This window comes from Triticum aestivum, chromosome 7A, assembly GCF_018294505.1.
Source record: "Triticum aestivum cultivar Chinese Spring chromosome 7A, IWGSC CS RefSeq v2.1, whole genome shotgun sequence".
NCBI lineage: Eukaryota > Viridiplantae > Streptophyta > Magnoliopsida > Poales > Poaceae > Triticum > Triticum aestivum.
The window spans coordinates 19,450,630-19,476,438 of NC_057812.1; the positions used below are offsets into that span (position 1 = coordinate 19,450,630).

Here is a 25,809-nt window from a genome sequence, read left to right on the forward strand (position 1 = left end):
ATAAAACTTATCCTTTTTTTCGGCATTGGCCTTGTTTATTCTCGACTGTTCCTTAGCTAATTCTGAATCCTTGAATTTCACGAAATCGTCCCAATGAGCACTTTGATTCTCTAGTATCCCCTTGAATACTGGAGTCTTCCTTCCTCCCTTGACGTACTTCTCCCACGTCATTCTCTTGTGGTTCTTGAATGCAACTGCCATCTTCCTAAAAGCAGCGTCCTTGACTTTCCGCACATCTGCTTCTGTGATATTATCTGGTAGGGTGAAATGTTCCATGAGAGTATCCCAAAGTAGTTTTTTTTATTCTCGTCGACAAAAGTAACATCTGGACGTGGCTTTGCTGGCTTTCTCCATTCTTGAAGGGAGATCGGGAGTTGGTCCTTCACAAGAACTCCGCACTGACGAACGAACTTGTCCGCAATCTTCTTAGGCGCTAATGGTTCGCCATTAGGTTTCAATGCCTCAATATTGTACTTTACGCCCTCCTTCAACTTTTTGTTCGGGCCTCGTTTCGTCCTTTTGCCTGAAGATTTGCTCGATCCGGATGGCTAAAAGAAGAAAGATCGATTCGTTAATATATCTTCAACTCATTTAAAACATGCGATGATCACCAGATTCCTGCTTATATAAATATATATACCTCGCCGGTGTTTGTTGTTTCAGGATCAACATGTTCTTCGTCGTAGTTCATGACTTCATCTTCTCAGTCGTCGCGGTCGAATATCATATCACCCTCTCCGGTGTTGTTTAGAAATTCGGAGCCGTCAAAATCTTCTTCATTCTGATCATCATCTGGCCCGCGTATGATATCGAACATGGTCTGTTCTCTCTCTCTGTCGGTATTGTCCGCCATAGCTTTTATTTAACTATGCCAAAAGAAATATAAAACAATTTAGTATAATCTCGAATAATAGACATAATCTCGAATACATCGTCTCCAATAATAGATATAATCTCGAATACATCGTCTCGAATAATAGATTTAATCTCGAATACGTCGTCTCGAATAATAGATATAATCTCGTCGAATACATCATCTCAAATAATATATATAATCTCGAATAAATCATCTCGAATATTATATATCGAATACATCACTAGCTAGCTAGCTAGCTAATAAAGATCGAATACTAGAGAGTAATCTAGGCGGTGGACAACCAAAGTGAAGGAACCATCACTGGATCATAGCTTGGGTGATCTCCCCAAAGAACCTGCCAGGTATTGGAGAACCTGACGTCCATAGCAGCCATGTAGCGATGGACGTGCTCATCCTCCTCCCTGACACGGCGACGTACCACCTCCGGCGGGGCCGGCTCCCTCCGCACCGAAAGTGGCCCATGCGAATGCCACCAAAGGAGATGAGGGTCGACGACGGGACCCGGGGCCGGGTTCCTCACCAAGCGTCGCGCCCCTGAAGGTAGCACCTCCCAGTGCCAGCCCGGCAGAGCCCAGTCCCGGACATGGGTCCTCTGAAGCAGGACGTGTCGACGGCGAGGATGCGGGACGGGCATCGTCGACAACAAAATACTATATGCAAATGTAACACTAATTATGCTATCATTGCATATGTCAAAATTCTATAAGCTATTTCATACTAATTAAGCATCTAACACTTAAAACCGAAAAAAGAACTTCTATACATCCATTAAAAACAGAAAAACAACATTATATAAAAAAATTCCATACTAATTAAACACTAATTATATCCGGGCTCACTAAAAACACTAAGCATCTAACACTAAGCATCTAACACTAAGCATTGCATATGTCAAAATTCTATATGCTATTTCATACTAATTAAGCATCTAACACTAAAAACAGAAAAAACAACTTCTATACATCCATTAAAAATAGAAAAACAACATTATATAAAAAAATCCATACTAATTAAACACTAATTATATCCGGGCTCACTAAAAACACTAAGCATCTAACACTAAGCATCTAACACTAAGCATTGCATATGTCAAAATTCTATATGCTATTCCATACTAATTAAACACTAAGCATCTAACACTAAAAACAGAAAAAACAACTTCTATGTGCGTGTGTGTGTGTTCATCATGCATGCTTGTGTGTGTGTATATGGGCTCGGGGGGGCACCCATGGTGGCCACTGGGGGCGAGGGAGAGGGGTTAGAGGGGGAGAGCTCACAGCGGGGCGACGGCGACGGCGACGCGACGGCCCGGGGCGTGACGGGGCGGCGACGCGGGGACGGCGCCGGGGACGGGGACGGGCCCGGGGTGGCGACGGAGATGAGGGCGGCGACGGCGACGGGGGCGGCGACGGGAACAGGGGCGGCGACGGAGATGAGGGCGGCGACGAGGATGGGGGCGGCGACGGCAACGGCGCGCGACGGGGGCGGCGTAGGATGGGGGAGGCGTCGATCGATCGGGAAGAAACAGAGGGGGAGAATGAAATTTTTCGAAGTGTTGTATATATAGAAGGTACCTTTAGTACCGGTTGGAGCCACCAACCGGTACTAAAGGTCTGTTTTGGCTAGCCCAAGCGGCGGGAAGCGACCCCCTTTAGTACCGGGTGGTGGCTCCAACCGGTACTAAAGGCCCCCCCTTTAGTACCGGTTGGTGCCACGACCCGGTACTAAAGGGGGTGCGCTGCCAGGCGAGGGGCGCAGAAGTTTGGTCCCACCTCGCTAGCCGAAGGGCGCTTACACCTGCTTATAAGCCCCGCCACCGCTGCTGTCTCGAGCTCCTCTCTAAAGCAGGCCTTCTGGGCCTACCTCTGCTACTCTGCCTTGTGGGGCCTATTGGGCTTGCGGGCCTGCATCCTGGCCCAACCACAGGTTGGGTTTCTAGTCGTATGTAGGCCGTTGTGGCCCAGTAGGTGGCCTTTTTTTATTTAGTTTTTTCTTTTCTGCTTTACTTATTTTGTTTTATTTATTTTTAGTTGTTTTTTGCTGTATTTAGAGTTTCTTTGTGAATATTTTTGATAGTTTTTAGAAACTTTCAGTTAGTGCCGGTAGTTTTTAAATTTGAATAGTTTAAATTTTGAATTATTTGAAATTTGTGTGAATCACTAGTTTGTGAATAACTTAACTTTAAAAATACATTTTTCAGTGATTCTTTTTTATGTTTAATATTAGTGTGTTTTATCATTATATTCAATTTGGTAATGCTTAAGTTATTTAAAAATGAAATGCCTTTCTAACGGATGAGTTTTTGTCCGAAACCCTGATACTTCGAAACAGATTGTCCATTTTGTACACGAAGTGCATCCAGTTTTTGCGGTAACCCTCTCTACTTGTTTGCACATGCTATGTGGGTGAAATTATGATACCATGCCAACTTTCATCCTTTTCTGAGTTCATTTGAAATGCTTTTCAATTTCAGGGTCATTTAGCTGAAAAAATCAGTAAATGCATGAAAGAATTTGCTTGCACATAAAATTTCTTTGCGTTTCAAATGCCAAAACACATAACTAGCTACCCTAACTATTACAGAGATTCCCTCCTGGGTGTGAAACACAGAAGAAAGTGATGATAGTTAAGCCGATCACATCCCAGATCTTTGGGTGTGAAACTTTTTCTTCGCGTGTGTCCCTTTGCGTCGTAGCCATGGAAAATCTTCATCATTTAACGGGATGCTCGGGTCAATATTCACTGTGAATGGAGCAATTTCATCAAACTTTTCATAATCTTCTGACTTGTCTGTCTTGTCATCCACTCCCACGATGTTTCTCTTCCCAGAAAGAACTATGTGCCGCTTTGGCTCATCGTACGATGCATTCGCTTCCTTATCTTTTCTTTTTCTTGGCTTGGTAGACATGTCCTTCACATAGAAAACCTGTGCCACATCATTGCCTAGGACGAATGGTTCGTCTGCATACGCAAGATTGTTGAGATCCACTGTTGTCATTCCGTACTGCGGGTCTTCCGTTACACCGCCTCGTGTCATATTGACCCATTTGCACCGAAACAAAGGGACCTTCAAACCACGTCGATAGTCAAGTTCCCATTGTCCTGTATATAACCATAATATGTTTCCTTTCCCGTCTTGGTTTCTGCATCAAAGCGGACACCACTGTTTTGGTTGGTGCTCTTCTTATCTTGGGCGATCGTGTAAAATGTATTACCATTTATCTCATACCCTTTGAAAGTCATTATTTTCGAAGATGGTAACTGGGACAGCAAGTACAGGTCATCTTCAATAGAGGTGTCATGCATGGTACGTGCTTGCAACCAGCTGGCGAAACTCCTGGTTTGTTCACGTGTAATCCAGTCATCAGACTGCTCCAGGTGTTTGGAGCGTAGCAAATTCTTGTGTTCATCCATATACGGAGCCACCAAGGCGGAATTCTGTAGAACTGTGTAGTGTGCTTCAGTGAGAGAATGTCCGTCCATACATATTATTTGTTCCCCTCCTAGTGTGCCTTTTCCATCCAGTCTGCCCTTATGCCGCGATTCAGGAACACCAATCGGCTTAAGGTCAGGAATAAAGTCAATACAAAACTCAATGACCTCCTCATTTTGATGGCCCTTGGAGATGCTTCCTTCTGACCAAGCACGGTTATGAACATATTTCTTTAAGACTCCCATGAACATCTCAAAGGGGAACATATTGTGTAGAAATACAGGACCCAAAACGTTAATCTCTTCGCATAGGTGAACTAGGACGTGCGTCATGATGTTGAAGAAGGATGGTGGGAACACCAACTCGAAACTGACAAGACATTGCACCAAATCATTCTGTAACCTTGGTATGATTTCTGGATCGATTACCTTCTGAGAGATTGCATTGAGAAATGCACATAGCTTCACAATGGCTAATCGGACGTTTTCCGGTAGAAGCCCCCTCAATGCAACCGGAAGCAGTTGCGTCATAATCACGTGGTAGTCATGAGACTTTAGGTTCTGGAACTTTTTCTCTGCCATGTTTATTATTCCCTTTATATTCGACGAGAAGCCAGACGGTACCTTAATACTGAGCAGGCATTCAAAGAAGATTTCCTTCTCTTCTTTGGTAAGAGCGTAGCTTGCATGACCCTGATGTATGCCGTCTTTTCCGTGCATACGTTGCTGGTCCTCCCGTGCCTCAGGTGTATCTTTTGTCTTCCCATACACGCCCAAGAAGCCAAGCAGGGTCACACAAAGATTCTTCGTCACATGCATCACGTCGATTGCGGAGCGGACCTCGAGGTCTTTCCAATAGGGCAGGTCCCAAAATATAGATTTCTTCTTCCACATGGGTGAGCGTCCGTCAGCGTCATTCGGAACAGGTTGTGCACCAGAACCCTTTCCAAAGACCACCTTCAAATCCTTGACCATATCATGTACATCAGCACCAGTACGGTGGCGAAGCTTCGTCCGGTGATCCGCCTCACCTTTGAAATGCTTGCCTTTCTTTCTTACGGGATGCCTGCTCGGAACAAATCGACGATGTCCCAGGTACACATTCTTATTAGCCAAATATATACTGTCGGTATCGTCCAAACAGTGCGTGCATGCGCGGTATCCCTTGTTTGTCTGTCCTGAAAGGTTACTGAGAGCAGGCCAATCATTGATGGTCACGAACAGCAATGCCTTTAGGTCAAATTCTTCCCCCATGTGCTCATCCCACGCACGTACACCTGTTCCATTCCACAGTTGTAAGAGTTCTTCAACTAATGGCCTTAGGTACACATCAATGTCGTTGCCGGGTTGCTTAGGGCCTTGGATGAGCACTGGCATCATAATGAACTTCCGCTTCATGCACAACCAAGGAGGAAGGTTATACAAACATAGAGTCACAGGCCAGGTGCTATGGTTGCTGCTCTGCTCCCCAAAAGGATTAATGCCATCTGCGCTTAGACCAAACCATACGCTCCTTGCGTCATCTGCAAACTCCTTCCCGTACTTTCTTTCGATTTTTCTCCACTGCGACCCGTCAGCGGGTACTCTCAACTTTCCGTCTTTCTTACGGTCTTCTCTGTGCCATCGCATTGCCTTGGCATGCTCTTTGTTTTGGAACAAACGTTTCAACTGTGGTATTATAGGAGCATACCACATCACCTTGGCAGGAATCTTCTTCCTGGGGCGCCGGCCCTCGACATCACCAGGGTCATCGCGGCAGATCTTATAGCGCAATGCACCACATACCGGGCAAGCGTTCAAATCCTCGTACTCACCGCGGTAGAGGATGCAATCATTAGGGCATGCATGTATCTTCTGCACCTCTAACCCTAGAGGGCAGACAGCCTTCTTTCCTTCGTACGTACTCTCGGGCAATTCGTTGTCCTTTGGAAGCATATCCTTTATCATTATCAGCAACTTTCCAAATCCCTTGTCAGATACACCATTCTCTGCCTTCCATTGCAGCAATTCCAGTGTGGTGCCCAGCTTTTTCTTGTCACCTACGCAATTCAGGTACAACAATTTTTTGTGATCCTCTAACATGCGCTGCAACTTCTTCTTCTCCAAATCACTTGTGCAGTTTCTCTTTGCATCGGCAATGGCTCGACCTAGATCATCAATGGGCTCATCTGATGCCTCTTCTTCAGCTTCTTCCCGCATTGCCGGCTCAGCTTCTTCCCGCATTACCGGCTCAGCTTCTTCCCCCATTGTTGTATCGTCGTATTCAGGGAACCCATGGCCAGGATAGCTGTCGTCGTCCTCTTCTTCTTCATTGTCTTCCATCATAACCCCTATTTCTCCGTGCTTGGTCCAAACATTATAATGGGGCATGAAACCGGACTTAAACAGGTGGACGTGAATGGTTCTTGACGTAGAGTAATTGTGACCATTCTTACAGCGAGCACATGGACAAGGCATAAAACCATCCGCCCGCTTGTTTGCCTCAGCCGCAAGCAAAAAAGTATGCACGCCCTCAACGAACTGGGGAGAGCATCGGTCATCGTACATCCATTGCCGGCTCATCTTCATTACACAACACCGAATAGACCAAATTAATACAAGTTCATACATAAAGTGCATACAACACTTAAATGCAACAAACAAATAACTCTCTAGCTAAAGCATTTAAATGCAACAACAAATACGATCAAGATCGCAACTAAGGTAACAATGGATCCAACAGCATAATGATACCAAGCCTCACTATCGATGGCATATTTTCTAATCTTTCTAATCTTCAAGCGCATTTTCTCCATCTTGATCTTGTGATCATCGACGACATCGGCAACATGCAACTCCAATTCCATCTTCTCCCCCTCAATTCTTTTCAATTTTTCTTTCAAGTACTCGTTTTCTCTTTCAACTAAATTTAACCTCTCGGCAATAGGGTCGGTTGGAATTTCCGGTTCACATACCTCCTAGAAACAATTTCTGTGTCAACTTGATGGGCATAATTTGTCATAAACACGAAATGCAACTAGTTTTAAAAGAGAATATACATACCACATCCGAATCATAACAAGGACTAGGGCCGACGGGGACGGATATCAAAACCATGGCACTATATGTATAACAAACAACATACGGGTAAGATAATTATACGAGTAACTATATATCCAAATCACACAAACATCAATTTTTATATAAAATTTCATGAACAAGAGGCTCACCACAAGGTGGTGCCGGCGACGGGACGGTGCGGGCGATCGACAGTGGCTACGATGGAGATTTAGAAGGCACTAAGTAAACCACACCTACATATGCAAACTAAGTGTTATTTTTGACCTCAAATTGCATATAAATCAAATACTAGCACATATATATATCCTCCCAAATTACTAAACTCACAAATTAATCACTATATAAACCAATGCAAGAGCTAATCTAGCAATGAGAGATGAAAGGACAAAGTTGCTAACCTTTGTGATCATTTGAATGGATGAGGGCCTTCAAATCTTGACAAATTTTGGGAAAATTTTGTGATGAACTCGAGAGGAAGAAGGGAAGAACAGAGGAGAGGGAGAGGGAAAAGGGGGAAGAACAGAGTGCTGGTGGACGAAGGGTTTATATAGGACGGCCTTTAGTACCGGTTCGTGGCACGAACCGGTACTAAAGGGGCTGGAGGGGCCCCATTCTGACAACATCCTGCCACCACTCTCATTAGTACCGGTTCGTGGCACGAACCGGTGCTAAAGGTTCGCCACGAACCGGTACTAATGAAAGCGGCCCGGCTAGCCGTTGGAACCGGCACTAATGTATACATTAGTGCCGGCTCAAATACAAACCGGCACTAATGTGCTTCACATTTGACCCTTTTTCTATTAGTGTTAGGGGAACACTTGGTTCGATTTATGAATGCTATCAACATAAACAACACCTTCACTTTACTGTTAGCATTACACAATTAAGTTCTGATTTGATTTTGCCTAAAATCTGTTCAAGCCGGTGCAGGTTTCTCCATAAATTCTTGTGTGTGTGTTAGAGCTGTATAATGCCATTGAGCATTGTTCTAGGTTTCCTTCCGAACCGTTGTCTGATTTGGCAGGTTTATCAAAGATGAGCTAGAGACGATGCAAGCATTCCTGCTGGTCGCTGAAGAAATTAAGGAGAAAGACGTGCTACTGAAGGTGTGGGTGAAGCAAGTAAGGGATATGTCCTACAATGTTGAAGATTGTCTTAATGAATTCATGGTTCATGTGGCAAGTCCAAGCTTGTCGCGGAAGTTGGTGAAGCTCAAAGATCGCCATCGGATCGCTATGCAGATCGGTGATCTCAAATCAAGAGTCGAAGAAGTGAGTAGCAGGAACAGACGCTACAACCTTATTGAGAAGAACCAAATCAGTAGAACTATCGATGAGAGGGATTCTTGCATGGAAGATATTCGTAGCCATTCAGCTAGCAATATCGATGAAGCTGAACTTGTGGGATTCTCCAATCCTAAACAAGAGTTGATGAATCTTATAAATATGAATGCCAACAATGGCCCTGTGCAGGTAGTCTGCGTGGTCGGCATGGGTGGTCTGGGTAAGACTACTCTTACTACAAAGGTTTACGAAAGTATAAAATACTTTCCATGTTGTGCTTGGATCACTATCTCGCAGTCATTTGTTAGGATGGAGTTTCTCAAAGTTATAATCAGAGAACTTTTTGGCCATGAAGCACTCAAGAACCAACTTGAAGGGGATGCAGTGCGAGAAGAGAATCTCGCCAACTATCTGAGGAAAGAGCTACTTGAGAAGAGGTACTTTGTTGTTCTTGATGATTTGTGGAACAAAGGATTGGAATTGGATCAAAAGTATTGCTTTTCCTATTGGAAACAACAAAGGTAGCCGGATAATGGTAACAACACGAGATGTTAGTTTACTTGAGGAATGTACCCTTGAATCTTCTAGGCCATTTGTGTACCACCATAAACCCCTAGAAACGGAAGATGCCTTAAATTTGCTACTAATGAAGAGTAGAAAAGGTGTGGAAGGCATGAAAAATGACGAGGATATGAGGAAAGTAATTCCAAAGATAGTTAAAAAGTCCGGATGTTTACCCCTAGCTATACTCACTATAGGAGGCATGCTTGCCACCAGAGCGGTCAGCGAGTGGCAACGTATTTATAACCAAATCACCTCAGAGCTTGAGCAAAACAGAAGCCTTGAAGCAATGAGGAGGATGGTAACTCTTGGTTACAACTACTTGCCTTCTCATCTTAAGTCAGTCTTTATGTATTTAAGCATTTTCCCAGAGGATTTTGAAATCAGAAGGAGGCGTTTGGTAGAAAGATGGATAGCTGAGGGGTTTGTTATAGCCAGGGATGGGGTCAACATCGAGGATGTTGGGAATAGTTATTTTAATGACCTAATGAAGAGAAGCATGATTTAGTCATCAAGAGTGAACATAGAGGGAACCGTGAAGAGCTGCCGAGTTCATGATATCGTTCGCGATGTCATGATCTCAATTTCTAGAGATGAAAATTTTGCATGCTCGGCGTGGGATAATGTAACCGGCATAGCAGGGGATAACTTCCGTCATGTAGCATACCAAGGCAGTTGGAGCCCGAATAAAGGCATGGATTGGAGCCATGTCCGGTCATTGACTGTGCTTGGTGAGAGACCCATGAAGCCGGCACCTTCGCTTTGTTCGCCCGACTTTAGGATGCTTAGAATCTTGGATCTACATGATGCCCGTTTTGAAATCAAACAAAAAGATATAAACAATATAGGGTCATTATGTCATTTGAAATATGTCAATCTCGAGCTTCATTGGGGTTCATGTGTTTACAAGCTCCCAAGATCCATAGGGAAACTACAAGGCTTGCAGATTTTGGATATGAGACATGGTAACATCACATCGCTTCCATCTGAGATCACTAAACTACGAAGCCTTCGTAGCCTCCGATGTAGCAAGCATGGTCTTGTAACTAGTTTGTACTTACTTTACCCTCTGGTCTGGTTGATGTCACCATTCTATATCCCTATTTTGTTCACTCCTTTATTTAGTCCGGATGAGCGTCCATCCACTATGATGATCTTTCACATTGCATGGACTGGTCGTTTGTCCAACTCTCGAGGTGTGAGGGTGCCCAAAGGGATCAGCAACCTAAAGGAGCTAGTGATACTAGAGGTCGTGGACACTGAGCGGACTAGTAGGAAAGCAGTTAAAGAGCTCCGCGAGCTTATAAAGCTAAGAAAGTTAAGTGTCACAGTAGGGGCCAGCAAGCGAAAGAGCAAGATACTCTGCACGTCCCTTCAGAAGCTCACTTCCCTCACGTCTCTTTGTGTTTGTTTGGACCGTATTTATCAGAGAAGAGGTGCGTCACTCGAGTGGTTGTTGCAGTCTATTTCCTCCCTGTTGAATTGTACTGTTGACTTGTACCGTTGCATGTACCTGTATTGTATGCGATGAGATGGCTGTTGTAATTAGGCCCTAGTCTTCCGCCTGTAACTCCACTCAAGCCATCCACTCCCTGCATGTAGGGAGTTCGGCTTCGTGCCTCCGTGTATATGTAACAGCTGTGTTGAATGGAATAGATGCGAGAGTCATTCCACCATTCTTCTTGGTAATCAGAGCTTAGGTCTCTCTCCTTCCCATGTCGACCAGCCCACCTCCCTCTCCTGTCGACGGCGGCCTCGGCCACAACCCCTCTGCCGAGGAACTCGCCGCCGCTGCAGCCGCCGCTGAGCGTCCCCGCGCGTCGCTCACCCCAGATCTCACCAACTCCGGCGATTTGCCTCTCGCTGCATCCCCACCCAACCCCCTTCCCCCGATCCCTCTCTTTGTGCCCACCACCACTCCCCCTCCCGGCGGCCTCCCTCCGAGCATCGCCGGGGTCGTCGACTTCAAGTTGGCCCTGGATGGGACCAACTTCACCCGCTGGCGCAACTACCTCAACCTCCTCTTCGCGCGGTACCATGCGGAGACGCACGTCCAGGCCGGGGCCGCGGCGCGCCTCTCCGATCCACAGTGGCGCGACGACGACAACACTATCCGCCTCTGGTTCTTCTCCACCATCGAAGGTGATCTCCTCGACCACGTCGCTCCACCCGACTCCACCGCTTACACCATTTGGCAGCGCCTTCACGAGTACTTCCTCGCCAACGAGGCCGAGCACGCGATGCACCTCGGTCAGGAGTTCCAGGCATGCGTCCGCGGTGACCTCACCATCAATGAATACTGCCGCCGCCTCCAGGCATCGCCGTCGCCCTCGCTGACGTCCGGGAACCAGTCACCGACCGCACCCTGACCCTGCAGATGCTCGACGGCGTCGGCAAGAAGTTCGAGCTGCCGGCCGCCATCATCCAGTCCATTGTACCGCTGCCCACGTTCGCCCAGGCGCGGTCGCGCTTGGTCCTCGCCGAGCTCGCCATCGACAAGCGCGCGCGCACCGAGGGCCCGCAGGTGCTGGCCGTCCTCCACGACGACGCACGGGGCGCCGACGGGCGTGGCGGCCGCGGTGCCGACCGCGGTGACCGTGCTCCTCCTGGCGGCCCTCCTGGCGGTGGTCGTCCGAGTGGTGGCAACGGCGGCCGTGGTGGTCATCCAGGCGGCGGTCATCCGGGCGGCGGCACCCGCGGGCGTGGCGGCCGTGGACGGGGTCGCGGCGATCCCGCTGGCGGCGGCCGCGGGCCACAGCCGTGGTTGGGCTATTTCGCGCCCATGGGCATGCCCTTCCCGCCGCCGCGCTCCCTGTGGGTTCCACCCAACTCCGCGGGCGTCCTCGGTCCGCGTCCAGGCGCACCTCATCACGCCTACTCTGCGTACACCACTGCTCCGACCCTGCCTCCACCACCTCCGTACGCCGTTGCCTCGCCTTACTCGTGGGATGCGACCGCGATGTTCCACGCCGCGCCCAGCTAGGGGCACGGCTACCCGCCCCATGCAGACTGGATCATGGACACCGGCGCGTCCTCGCATGTCACCGGCGACCCAGGTACCTTGCTCGAGTCTCATTCCCTTTTAGCGCATAATACTCGTCATATCATCGTCGGTAATGGGGCTCGTCTCCCTGTCATCGCCATCGGTAACACTCGGCTCCCTCCTCGCCCCTTCTACCTTACTCACATTCTGTTATCTCCCAATGTTGTGCAAAACCTTATCTCTGTACGAAAGTTTACACGTGATAATCTTGTTTCTGTGGAATTTGATCCCGTTGGCTTTTCCATGAAGGATTTTCACACCAAGGAGGTGCTTCTGAGGTCCAATAGTGGTGACGAGCTCTACCACTTCTTCGGCGACCATGGCGGCGCTACACCGGCGGCTTGTGCTTTTGCGATTTCGGATCTTTGGCATAAACGGCTCGGGCACCCGGGCTCTTCTTCTTTAGCTCATTTTCCCTTTGATATTTCCTCCAAATGTAATAAACCTCCCAAGTCTCCACTATGTACTGCTTGTCAGATGGGCAAACACACACGCCTTCCCTTCTCCACTTCGACAACATATACCACTACACCATTTCAGCCTTTGCATTGTGACTTGTGGACTTCTCCAATTGTTAGTTTTTCAGGCTACAAATATTATCTTGTTATTTTGGATGACTATACTCATTACCACTAGTAGAAAAGGGAGCAATGGTCCAGGGCGGCTCAGCCCATTAGTCCCGGTTCAGTCCAGAACCGGGACCAAAGGGGGCACTGGACCCGGTTCGTGAGCCCAGGGGGCCGGCTGGGCCATTGGTCCCGGTTCGTCTGGACCTTTTGGTCCCGGTTGGTGGGACGACCCGGGACCAATGGGCCTGGCTCCTGGCCCACCACCATTGGTCCCGATTGGTGGCCTGAACCGGGACCAAAGGCTGCCCTTTAGTCCCGGTTCATGCCACGAACCGGGACCAATGAGGTGCCTATATATACCCTCGCCCGCGAGCAGAGCACTCCAGTGCTCTGTTTTTCTCTGGCCGGCGAGGGGAGGGGTTTGTGTGGTGCTCTAGCTCACCTCCTATGCACATGAGGTGTTCGATGAAATGCCCGAGCCACACTAGTTAAGCTTTCTCCTCTCGAAGCTCGACCTCAAAGCTCCATTTTCCTCGAGATTTGTCTAGATTTAGCGGTCCGTCACGCCCCACCCCCGTCTTCACCGTCGTCAATCACCCGCGCCGATCTCATCACCGACACCACCGTGGTGAGCCTCTTGTTCTTATCTTCTTTCTGAAAGGAAAAATATTCTTACTTGTATGTTTAGATAGATACTTGTATCATTTTCTTACTTTTATTATTGCATCTTATATAGTGCGATGGTTTTGGTATCCGCCCCCGTCGGCCCTCGTCCTGTCTATGATTCGGATGTGGTATATATATTATCTTTATAACTATTGGTTCATTTATTGTTTATGAAAATTATGCGGACCAACGTGACATATATTTTATTTATCTAGGATGTATGTGAACCGGAAATTCCAACCGACCCTATAGTCGAGAGGTTAAATTTAGTTGAAGAAGAAAACAATTTCTTGAAGGAAAAAATAAAAAAAATGAGGAGGAGAAGATGATATTGGAGTTGCATGTTGCGGATGTCGTCGATGATCACAAGATAAAGATGGATGCAATGCGCTTGAAGATTAGAAAGATTAGAAAATATGCCATTCATACCGAGGCTTGGTATCATTATGCCGTTGGATCAATTGTTACCTTGGTTGCGATTATGTTCGTCTTTGTTTTCGCATTTAAATGTTTTACATAGTTTCAATGTATGGTTTAATTAATTAGATGCTCTGGAGAGCTATATGTTGTTAAATGAGAACTATGTATGTACTTTGGTTTTAATGTGATGATGAACTTCTATTAATTTGGACACTTAATTATATATAATGCACGCAGATGAACCGGCAATGGATGTACGGTGACAGACACACCTCCGAGTACATTAAGGGCGTGCATGAGTTTCTCGATGCGGCTGAGGCAAACAAGCATAATGGTTTTATGTATTGTCCATGCACTAAATGTGGGAATACGGTGTCTGAAAATCCTTCACACCCACCTGCTTTACAAGGGTTTCATGCCACACTATAATGTTTGGACGAGGCACGGAGAAATAGGGGTTATGATGGAAGACGACGAAGAAGAAGAGTACGATGACAACTATGTGCCCCCTGAATACCGTGATGCTGCAACGGGGGGAGCTGGTGAAGATCAAGAGGAACCGGACGATGTGCACAATGATGCTGCAACGGGTGAAGCTGCTGAAGATCAAGAGGAACCAGACGATGTGCCCGATGATGATCATCTCCGCCGGGTCATTGTCGATGCAAGGACGCAATGCGAAAGTCAAAAGGAGAAGCTGAAGTTTGATCGCATGTTAGAGGATCACAAAAAAGGGTTGTACCCCAATTGCGAAGATGGCAACACAAAGCTCGGTACCGTACTGGAATTGCTGCAGTGGAAGGCAGAGAATGCTGTGCCTGAGAAAGGATTTGAGAAGCTACTGAAAATATTGAAGAAGAAGCTTCCAAAGGATAACGACTTGCCTGACAGTACATATGCAGCAAAGAAGGTCGTATGCCCTCTAAGATCGCATGCCCTAATGACTGCATCCTATACCGCGGTGCATACAAGGATCTGACCACATGCCCGGTATGCGGTGCATTGCGGTATAAGATCAGACGAGATGACCCTGATGATGTTCACGGCGAGCCCCACAGGAAGAGGGTTCCTGCGAAGGTGATGTGGTATGCTCCTATAATACCACGGTTGAAACGTCTGTTCAGAAATGGAAAGCATGCCAAGTCGATGCGATGGCACAGTGAGGACCGTAAGAAAGACGGGAAGTTGAGAGCACCCGCTGACGGGTCGCGGTGGAGAAAAATCGTGAGAAAGTACTGGGATGAGTTTGCAAAGGACCCAAGGAACGTATGGTTTGCTTTAAGCGCGGATGGCATTAATCCTTTCGGGGAGCAGAGCAGCAATCACAGCACCTGGCCTATGACTCTATGTATGTATAATCTTCCTCCTTGGATGTGCATGAAGCGGAAGTTCATTATGATGCCAGTTCTCATCCAAGGCCCTAAGCAACCCGGCAATGACATTGATGTGTACCTAAGGCCATTAGTTGAAGAACTTTTACAGCTGTGGAATGGAAACGGTGTACGTACATGGGATGAGCACAGACAAGAGGAATTTAACCTAAAGGCGTTGTTGTTCGTGACCATCAATGATTGGCCCGCTCTCAGTAACCTTTCAGGACAGACAAACAAAGGATACCACGCATGCACACACTGTTTAGATGACACTGAAAGTATATACCTGGACAAATGCAAGAAGAATGTGTACCTGGGCCATCGTCGATTTCTTCCAACCAACCATCAATGTCGAAAGAAAGGCAAGCATTTCAAAGGCGAGGCAGATCACCGGAAGAAGCCCGCCATGCGTACCGGTTATCACGTACTTGCTATGGTCAATGATTTACACGTAATCTTTGGAAAGGGTCCCGACGCACTAGCTGTTTCGAATGACGCTGAGGAACACACACCCATGTGGAAGAAGAAATCTATATTTTGGGACCTACCCTACTGGAAAGACCTAGAGATCCGCTCTTCAATCGACGTCATGCACGTGACGAAGAACCTTTGCGTGAACCTGCTAGGCTTCTTGGGCATGTATGGAAAGACAAAAGATACACCTGAGGCACGGGAGGACCTGCAACGTTTGCACGAAAAAGATGGCATGTCTCCGAAGCAGTATGAAGGTCCTGCCAGCTACGCTCTTACGAAAGAAGAGAAAGAAATCTTCTTTGAATGCCTGCTCAGTATGAAGGTCCCGACTGGCTTCTCGTCGAATATAAAGGGAATAATAAATATGCCAGAGAAAAAGTTCCAGAACCTAAAGTCTCATGACTGCCACGTGATTATGATGCAACTGCTTCCGGTTGCATTGAGGGGGCTTCTACTGGAAAACGTCCGATTAGCCATTGTGAAGCTATGTGCATTCCTCAATGCAATCTCTCAGAAGGTGATCGATCCAGAAATCGTACCAAGGCTAAGGAGTGATGTGGCGCAATGTCTTGTCAGTTTCGAGCTGGTGTTCCCACCATCCTTCTTCAATATCATGACGCATGTCCTAGTTCATCTAGTCGACGAGATTGTCATTCTAGGGCCCGTATTTCTACACAATATGTTCCCCTTTGAGAGGTTCATGGGAGTCCTAAAGAAATATGTCCGTAACCGCGCTAGGCCAGAAGGAAGCATATCCATGGGCCATCAAACAGAGGATTTCATCGGGTTTTGTGTTGACTTCATTCCTGGCCTTAAGAAGATAGGTCTCCCTAAATCGCGGTATGAGGGGAGACTGACTGGAAAAGGCACGCTAGGAGAGGACTCAATAATATGCAGGGACGGGCATTCTTGGTCTCAAGCACACTACACAGTTCTACAGAACTCTATGTTGGTGACCCCGTATGTCGATGAACACAAGAACAGTCTGCGCTCCAAACACCCGGAGCAGTGCGACGACTGGATTACATGTGAACACATTAGGACTTTCAGCAGTTGGTTGGAAGCACGTCTCAGAGGTGACAACACTGTTTGTGATGAGTTGTACTTGTTGTCCAGGGGACCATCTTTGACTGTATTGATTTACAAAGGATACGAGATAAATGGGAATACATTTTACACGATTAACCAAGATCAAAAGAGCACCAACAAAAACAGCGGTGTCCGCTTTGATGCAACAACCGAGAAGGGAAAGGACACATATTATGGTTACATAGTGGACATATGGGAACTTGACTATGGACAAGATTTTAAGGTCCCTTTGTTTAAGTGCAAATGGGTCAATCTGTCAGGAATCGGGGTACATGTAGACCCACAGTACGGAATGACAACAGTGGATCTGAAAAATCTTGGGTACACTGACGAACCGTTCGTCCTAGCCAATGATGTGGCACAGGTTATCTATGTGAAGGACATGTCTACCAGGCCGAGAAAAAGAAAAGATAACAAAGCGAATACATCATACGATGAGCCAAAGCGCCACATAGTTCTTTCAGGAAAAAGGGACATCCTGGGAGTGGAGGGCAAGACAGACATGTCTGAAGATTATGAAAGGTTTCATGAAATTCCTCCCTTCAATGTCAAGGCTGACCCAAGCACCCTGATAAACGCTGAAGATTATCCATGGTTACGGTGCAATAAGCAAATGGAAGAAAAAGTGAAGACTTTCTCCCGCAACTATTATGATGATACCATGCCAAATTTGTAACAGACGAGTATGCTATTCCAACTTTTTCAGAGTTCATTTGAAAACTATGAATTTAGGTCGAATTTTCTCTATAGGTGCATCTATGTTCAAATTTTAACTATTCAAATTTGAAAACTAATGGCACTAACAGAAAGTTTATAATTTTTCTAAAACTAATGGCACTAACAGAAAGTTTATAATTTTGCTGACCTAAAAGCAAAAAGAATTAAAAAATAAAGCAAAAAACAAAACAAAATAAATAATACAGAAAACAAAACAAAAAAACTGGAAAAAAATAAAAATAGCAACAATAAGTATTTTGTTGTAAGTAGAAACAAAATAAAATAAATAAAGCAACAAAGAAAACAAAAAAACAAAAAAAGTGTTTTCAAATTTGAAAACTAATGGCACTAACAGAAAGTTTATAATTTTTCTAAAACTAATGGCGCTAACAGAAAGTTTATAATTTTGCTGACCTAAAAGCAAAAAGAATTAAAAAATAAAGCAAAAAACAAAACAAAATAAATAATACAGAAAACAAAACAAAAAAACTGGAAAAAAAATAAAAATAGCAACAATAAGTATTAAGTTGTAAGTAGAAACAAAATAAAATAAATAAAGCAACAAAAAAACTAAAAAAAACAAAAAAAGTGTTTTCAAATTTGAAAACTAATGGCACTAACAGAAAGTTTATAATTTTTCTAAAACTAATGGCACTAACAGAAAATTTATAATTTTGCTGACCTAAAAGCAAAAAGAATTAAAAAATAAAGCAAAAAACAAAACAAAATAAATAATACAGAAAACAAAACGAAAAAACTGGAAAAAAATAAAAATAGCAACAATAAGTATTTTGTTGAAAGTAGAAACAAAATAAATAAATAAAGCAACAAAGAAAACAAAAAAACAAAAAAAGTGTTTTCAAATTTGAAAACTAATGGCACTAAGAGAAAGTTTATAATTTTTCTAAAATTAAAAGCAAAAAGAATTAAAAAAATAAAGCAAAAAACAAAAGAAAATAAATAATGCAGAAAACAAAACAAAAAACTGGAAAAAAAATTAAATATAGCAACAATAAGTATTTTGTTGTAAGTAGAAACAAAAAAAAACAAAAAAAGTGCCACCTACTGGGCACCCACGGCCTGAATACGACTAGAAACCCTACCATGGGCCAGGATTCAGGCCCGTGGGAGGCCCAGTAGGCCCACAGGCACAGATTGCACGGTTAGGCCCGAAAGCCTGCTTTAGAGAGGAGCTCGAGAGGGAAGGCGCACCGCACCTTATAAATAGGTGCGGCTCCCTCTCAACTAGCGAGGTGGGACTAAACATTTGGGCGCGGGGCAGCACAAGGCCTTTGGTCCCGGTTGGTGCCACCAACCGGGACCAAAGGCCGCCGCTTCCCACCCTTTGGGCTGCTGAAGGGGGGCATTGGTCCCGGTTGGTTTCACGAACCGGGACCAATGCTCTTGCTATATATACAACTCTTAGTAGTTTTCGACCAAATCACCCACCTCTCCCCCGATGCCCCCTTCTCCTCCTCGTCGCCGTCGCCGCCCGACGCCCCTGCTCCTCCTCGTCGCCATCGCCAACGACGCCGTCAGGCTACTCGCCTTCACCGTCGCTGCCGCCACCGACGCCGTCAGGCTGATCGCCTTCGCCGTCGCCGCCGCCCCCTGTGAGCACAGCCCCTCCCGTCCCGCGCCCCTGCGCCCCTGTCCTGCGCGGCCGCCGCGCCGCTGCCCCTGCCCTGTGCGGCTGCCGTGCGCCGCCCCTGCCCTGCCCTGCCCCGTCGGCGCCACCGCTGCCGCCATGCCCCTCTGCCCCGCCGGCGCCACCACTTTTTTTATTAGTTTAATTTTTTTTCATATATATATAATGTATGTGTATGTATGTGGCTATATGTTTTTGTTCATATGTTGCAATATGTTTTTTTTATTTTATTAGTTTATTCTTTTGTTCATATGTGATGTATATGTGTATGTGGCTATAATGTATATGTGTATGTGATGTATGTGGCTAGAATTTGCTAAATATATATGTTAAAAATGTTTTTTTGTTCATAGAAAGTTTTTTGTTCATATATAGAAAGTTACAATTTTAGAAAAGTTTTATATATGCAAAAGTTACAATTTTAGAAAAAGAAGGATAGGAAAGAAGAAAATAAGAAGAGGAAAGAAAGAAGAAGAGGAGAGGAAAAGAAGAGGAGAAATAAATAAGAAGAAGAAAAAAGAAGAAAAAGAAGAGGAGAAGAAGAAAGGAATAGTGGAGAGGAAGAGAAAATAGAATATTCTATTTTCTCTTCTTCTCCACTATTCCTTTCTTCTTCTCCTCTTTTTTTTCTTCTTTTTTTTCTTCGATCTTCTCCTCTAGCTATTCCTTTCTTCTTCTCCTCCTTTTTTCTTCTTCTTCTTCTTCTTCTTAATTTTTATCGGGAACGAGGGTGTCGAGGATCGCCGAGGGGTCGAGGGTCGGGAACTAGGGTAGAGGGTCGAGGGTCGTTAAGGGGTCAAGGGTCGAGGGTTTCAGGGTCGAGGGTTCGAGGGTTCTATAGGGTCGAGGGATCGAGGGTCGAGGGTTCCAGGGTCGTCTAGGGGTCGAGGGTTCCAGGGTCGTCGAGGGTTCGAGGGGTCGAGGATCGCCGAGGGGTCGAGAGAGGTTTCAAAGTGTCAAAGTATTGAAGAAATCCATGGCTTCATCATTAGCCGGAAGTAACCAGGGCATGACGAAGTCCTCCAAAGTTATTTTGGAATGGTGTCCCGGATAGGATAATTTGCCTTTTTGTATGAATTTCAGCAAAGGCCTTCCAAAGAACGATATTTGGAAGGTTCTTGCTGAACTTTGTACCAAAAAGCGAATTATCCTATACGGGACTCCGTTCCAAAATAACTTTGGAGAGCTTCGTACCATCATGCACGTGTTACTTTCGCCTAATGATGAAGACATAGTTTTGTTGAATCCTTTGACACTAGGCAACCTCCCGACCCCTCGGCGATCCTCTCGAACATGAGAGGAAGAAGAGGATAAAAAAAGAAGAGGAAGAAGAAAAAAAGAGGAGAAGAAAGAATAGAGGAGTTCTTGTCCTCTATTCTTTCTTCTCCTCTTTTTTTTTCTTCTTCCTCTTTTTTTTATCGGGAACGAGGGTCGTCGAGGGACATAGATGTAGTGTCGTCGTTGTCGATATACCCCCTCCCGATAGCTTCAACACGTGGGGGGAGGGTCGATATTACCCCCTCCTTGAAGCATTCTCGAGGCCACCCCAAACCCTTGAAGCGTTGTCGAGGCCACCCCAAACCCTAGAGAAGTAGCGTTGAGGCCACTAATTAATATATATGATTCCTTACTATGATTAGCTAGCTAGTTCTACGTTTGCCACTAATATATCCATCTGTCATGTTTGAATAATAATTGCCATGTTGTAAATATTTGTAGAAACTATGGACACCGCCCGAGACGAAGCACAAGAAGTGTTGTTGAGGGACATAATCGCAGAAGGAAGTGATGTCGTCTCGTTGTTTCTCAACGACACCGATGGTCTGGAAGGAGAGGGTGAATAAGCTGGCTCCGGTGACCTAATGCCGGTGCAAGAAGAAGAACATGAGGACGGCTCCGATGACCCAATGCCGGTGCAAGAAGGAGACCATGATGACGGCTCCGGTGACCGAACCGAGTCCGGCCAGGTATATATATTAGTTAAGCCTGTGCTGATTAGCTAATTGATGCATTCATTGTTTTGGTATGTACACATATTAATTAAGTCTTTGTTCTTTATTCGAGCCCTCCGGATCGAGCACAACTGAGGTAAAGAGACGAGGCCCGAAGAAAAAGTTGAGCTTGGATGAAAGGTTTGAGATCATAGCAATCGCGCCCGACGGCCAACCGATTGAACCCATCCGAACAAATAACGCATTTGTTGCTCAGTGCGGGGTTCTGGTTAGGGACAAGATCCCGATCAGCATCCAGCAATGGTTAAAGCCGGCTAAAGAAGACCCTGAGGTGTCTTACGTCAATGATATGCAGAAAAATGATCTTTGGACTGAGCTGAAGTCAAATTTCACCCTACCGCCAGAGGATGATCCGGAGAAGACAGTTAAAGAGCAATTAATCAAGTCTTTTGCTCTTAAGAGGATGGCAGACCTATTCAGGAGGTGGAAGAACGAGCTGAACAGGTTTGTCGATAAAAAAGAGACACCAGAATTCAAGGGCAGATATGAGAAGATCAGAGATCACTGGCCCGCATTTGTGGCCAACAAGACATCAGAAAAGAGTAAGAAGATGTCGGCGACAAACAAGAAAAATGCTGCGAAGAAGAAGCTTCACCATCGCACGAGGTCAGGTGGCTACCTCGTAGCCCGGCCTAAGTGGGCCAAGGTTGAGAATGATCTGGTTGAAAAAAGGATCGAACCAGAGACAACGAACTGGCCAGACCGTTGCCGGACTTGGTTCTTCGGGGCTGGCAGAACCTTGGACCTTGTAACAGGGAAGTGCATTTGGACGGACGAGCAACTTGACATACCCTTGAAGAAGCTTCGGTACTATATCGCTGCAGCGCAGAAAGGGACGTTCCTTCCAGACAGAGAGAACGACGAGCTCACAAAGGCCATCAGAAATCCTGAGCACCCTGGACGGACACGAGGCACGCCAGGCTCCATTCTGTGGAAGGCTGGGTTTCCGGACGCAGGCAGTTACAAAAGCCACGAGAGGAGGAAAAAATTGCAGCAGACCGAACTGCAGGCGCTGCATGCAAGGGTAGAAGAGATAGAGGAACGAGAAGCAAATCGCAGCCAGTGACTTGCCGAAGTTTCCCCTGAAGCTACCCCGCCATCTCAGCGAAGAAGCAGCGTGGCTTCCACCGAGCTGCTTCAGCCGGAGCTTGTCTTGACGGCTCCTGCTAGCTATCCCATGGATGCTATCACGGAGGCTCAAAATTGCCACCTTATGATGCAATGGATTAATATGAAGGTCAAGGCGGCTGTTGGCTCTGTTTTTCCTAATGAACCTGGCGCAACTTTTCACTGCCGGCCGATTCCAGAAGGATATGCTAAGGTGATGGTGGATGAAATAACGGAGGGATTTGAGGACCTCCCGCTTGACCACCCTACCGGACAAGGGGAGACTCGGCTGGGTTCTTCTCTGAAGACTCCATGCCTATGGCGGAAGGAGCTCATCAACCTTCCGAACTGGACGCCTCCGCCTCCTCCTCCTCCTCCGGCGAGCCAGGGCACTCCGCCTCCTCCTCCGGCGAGTGACGATCAGGGCCCTCAGCCGGCTCCTTCTCCGGCGCGTGGCGGCACTCCGCCTCCTTGTCCGCCTGCGCCGGCGCGCCCGAGCAGCTAGCCTGCTCCTTCTCCACCTCGTCAGCAAGGGCGGAAGAGACCCGCCGCCGCTCCGGCAGCTGCTCCGGCGCGTCGTAGTCCTTCTCCTCCGCCTCGTAAGCAAGTAAACAAGACAACCGCTCCGTTTGTTCGGCCGGCGTCTAGCAGTACAGCCAGAGGCGGGAGGACATACAGATTCGGTCCTTCTCTGAAGAGTCCACAGAAGTTACCATACGAGAGGACCCCGGAGGAGAACGCGAAGATCGCGCGAACCGAAGTGGATGACTGGTTTCAAGGGTTGAAAGCAAAGAGACATCCACCTCCGGAGGAGAAGGTAGATCCGGTGAAAGTGAAGCGCACTCTGGCTGCCCTGGCAAAACACTAGTAGAAAACAGGGCTATGGTCCAGGCCGGCTCAGCCCATTAGTCCCGGTTCAATCTAGAACCGGGACTAATGTGAGCATTGGTCCCGGTTCGTGCGGCTAAGGCATTAGTCCCGGTTCACTCGGGCCCTTTAGTCCCGGTTTAAGACATGAACCGGGACTAAAGGGTGCGATGACCTTTAGTCCCGGTTCGTGCCTCAAACCGGGACTAAAGATTAGACCTTTAGTCCCGGTTTGAGGCACGAACCGGGACTAATGGGGTTGAGACCTTTAGTCCCGGTTCGTGCCACGAACCGGTACTAAAGGTCCCATTTTCAAACTCTACCCCCCCCCCCCCCGTGGATCGCCTTTTCAGTTTCAAAAAAATAAAAGAAAATAATGGAAATGTCAAAAAAATAAAAGAAAATAAGTTTCTCATGTGATATGTGGTCCAGTTGTTGGGAAAATTTGCAAATGTGAATTTTGACTTTATTTGCAAAATCTCTCTGAAATTTGTAAAAATGGGCATAACTTTTGCATACTAACTCGGATGAAAAAGTTTTTTATATGAAAAATCATCTACACGAAAAGTTACATCCGAATTTAACGGGGGGAACCCCGTTAAACATTTGCAAAATCCTCAAAAACCTAATAGAAAAAAAGTTGCGGGGCTTTTAAGATCTAGAGTGGAAAAAATTGAAAAATATTCAAACAGTGGGCAAACTGTGGTCAAACAATGGTCAAACTAATTATTCTAGAATATTAGTGCTACTAAATAATTATTTTAGTTATTTCAATTTTGGTCAAATCTGGTCAAACTGTGGTCAAACAATGGTCAAACTAATTATTCAAGAAATATTAGTGTTACTAAATAATTATTGTTTTCTAAAACAATAGTTTCAAACTCAAACAGTGAAATGTGTCACTTCATGCTCAAGCAAAATTCCTGAAGGTTAATAGGATTGACATCTTACTATTGTCAGGAAAACAACAAGTGCAGACTTGGAGCGAGGGAGAATAGAACCCGGAAGTTAAGCGTGCTCAGGCTGGGGGAGTGGGAGGATGGGTGACCGTTCGGGAAGTTAGATGATTTGGAATGATGAGGGGTGATTAGAGGATAAATTGAGAAGTGATGAGGTGTGGTGATTACAGACTAGAGGTTAAAATAATTCAGAAATTTGAAAATAAGAAAATCAAAAAAAAAATCAAAAGAAATTTCAAAAAAAATCATAAAATTTCCTTTAGTCCCGGTTGGTGTTACCAACCGGGACTAAAGGTGGAGCTCCACGTGGCCGCGCCCTTGAGTCCCGGTTCAGGGCATTAGTACCGACACTTTAGTCCCGGTTCAGGAACCGGGACTAAAGGCCCTTACGAACCGGGACTATAGGCCCTTTTTCTACCAGTGAAACCACCCAAGTCTTCGCGCAAAGGCAACTATGAGTGCATTATTGCAAAGTCATGGGCCGAAGCGGAGCGGTCGGGAAGTACAGTCAGTGATCAAAGGCTGAAAGAACGACGAGCAGCTGGGAAACAAATTGCCCAGCTCGGCGAACAAGCGAAGCAATCGTGCCCCCCGCTCAAGGTGCCTAGCGACATCGTCGATCCGAGGATGGTGCCCGGTTATTGAAATGTTGACGATTACCTGCCCGACGATGTACATTATGATCCCATGGAGGTGCAGATACACAGATACGAGTACGGGAAGCCTCTCGTCAAAGATGAAAAATCTTTAACAACGATGATGCGAAGATTGCATAATTGGTACTTGAAAATCTGCAGAGAGTCTGGGGGGAGGAGTACTTTGTATGCGAGAGTTAAACCGGAGCATGACCTCATTGGAATTAAACTGTTGCCTATTCCATTTGAGGAGTTCTATCAGTTTTTCAATCAATTGGCCCTCGATAAAACAACGGTCACCTGCTACTGTCTGTAAGTACTAGTACTTCTGTCATTAAGTCTCTCTATATAGCTCATCTCTTTCATTGCATGCATTTATCATTATCCTCACTATATTATGCAGATTGAAGATCGCCGAATTGAAGAAAAGACAAATCGGTGATATTGGGTTCATTAACACATATCTCATAGATGCAACTGAGGTTGAACATCGTCCCGAAGATACCGAGGCCAACTTGCTACGATCATTCAAAATAAATGAAAACAAAGATATAATACTCTTTCCTTACAACTTCAAATGAGTTTTACTGTCTTGTGCATATTCGGTTTCCCTTACATATTAGTCCAGGTTATAGTAATGTAATTGATGAGTTATGCATGCGTGCGCAGGTACCACTATATTCTCCTAGAGATTAGGCTTGAGCAGGGAGTAGTAACTGTCTTGGACTCTAAACGAAAAGATCCCCAGGAGTATGCGGACATGACTGAAATCCTCAAGAAGTAAGTTAAATCGATCATTATCCACCATATTAGCAACTTTGTTCATTTCCTGATATCAAGTAATTGTTTTCTTTGTCCGGCAGGGTTTGGAGAAAATTCACCAGAAAAGTTCTGGGACTGCCGAAGGAGCTGGAATTTAGACACCCGAAAGTAAGTACTATAGTAGCATGTTCCGCGTATCTCCTAGTAATTCAAGCGCTAGTTTCATCAATACCATTTAGCATTCTTGCTTATCAG

The 25,809-nt window shown here is 46.0% G+C and overlaps 1 pseudogene; it reads left to right on the forward strand.

Moving 5' to 3' along the window:
- LOC123152839 (disease resistance protein RPM1-like) overlaps nt 1-25,809 on the forward strand; it is a 48,810-nt pseudogene that overhangs the window by 18,296 nt on the left and 4,705 nt on the right.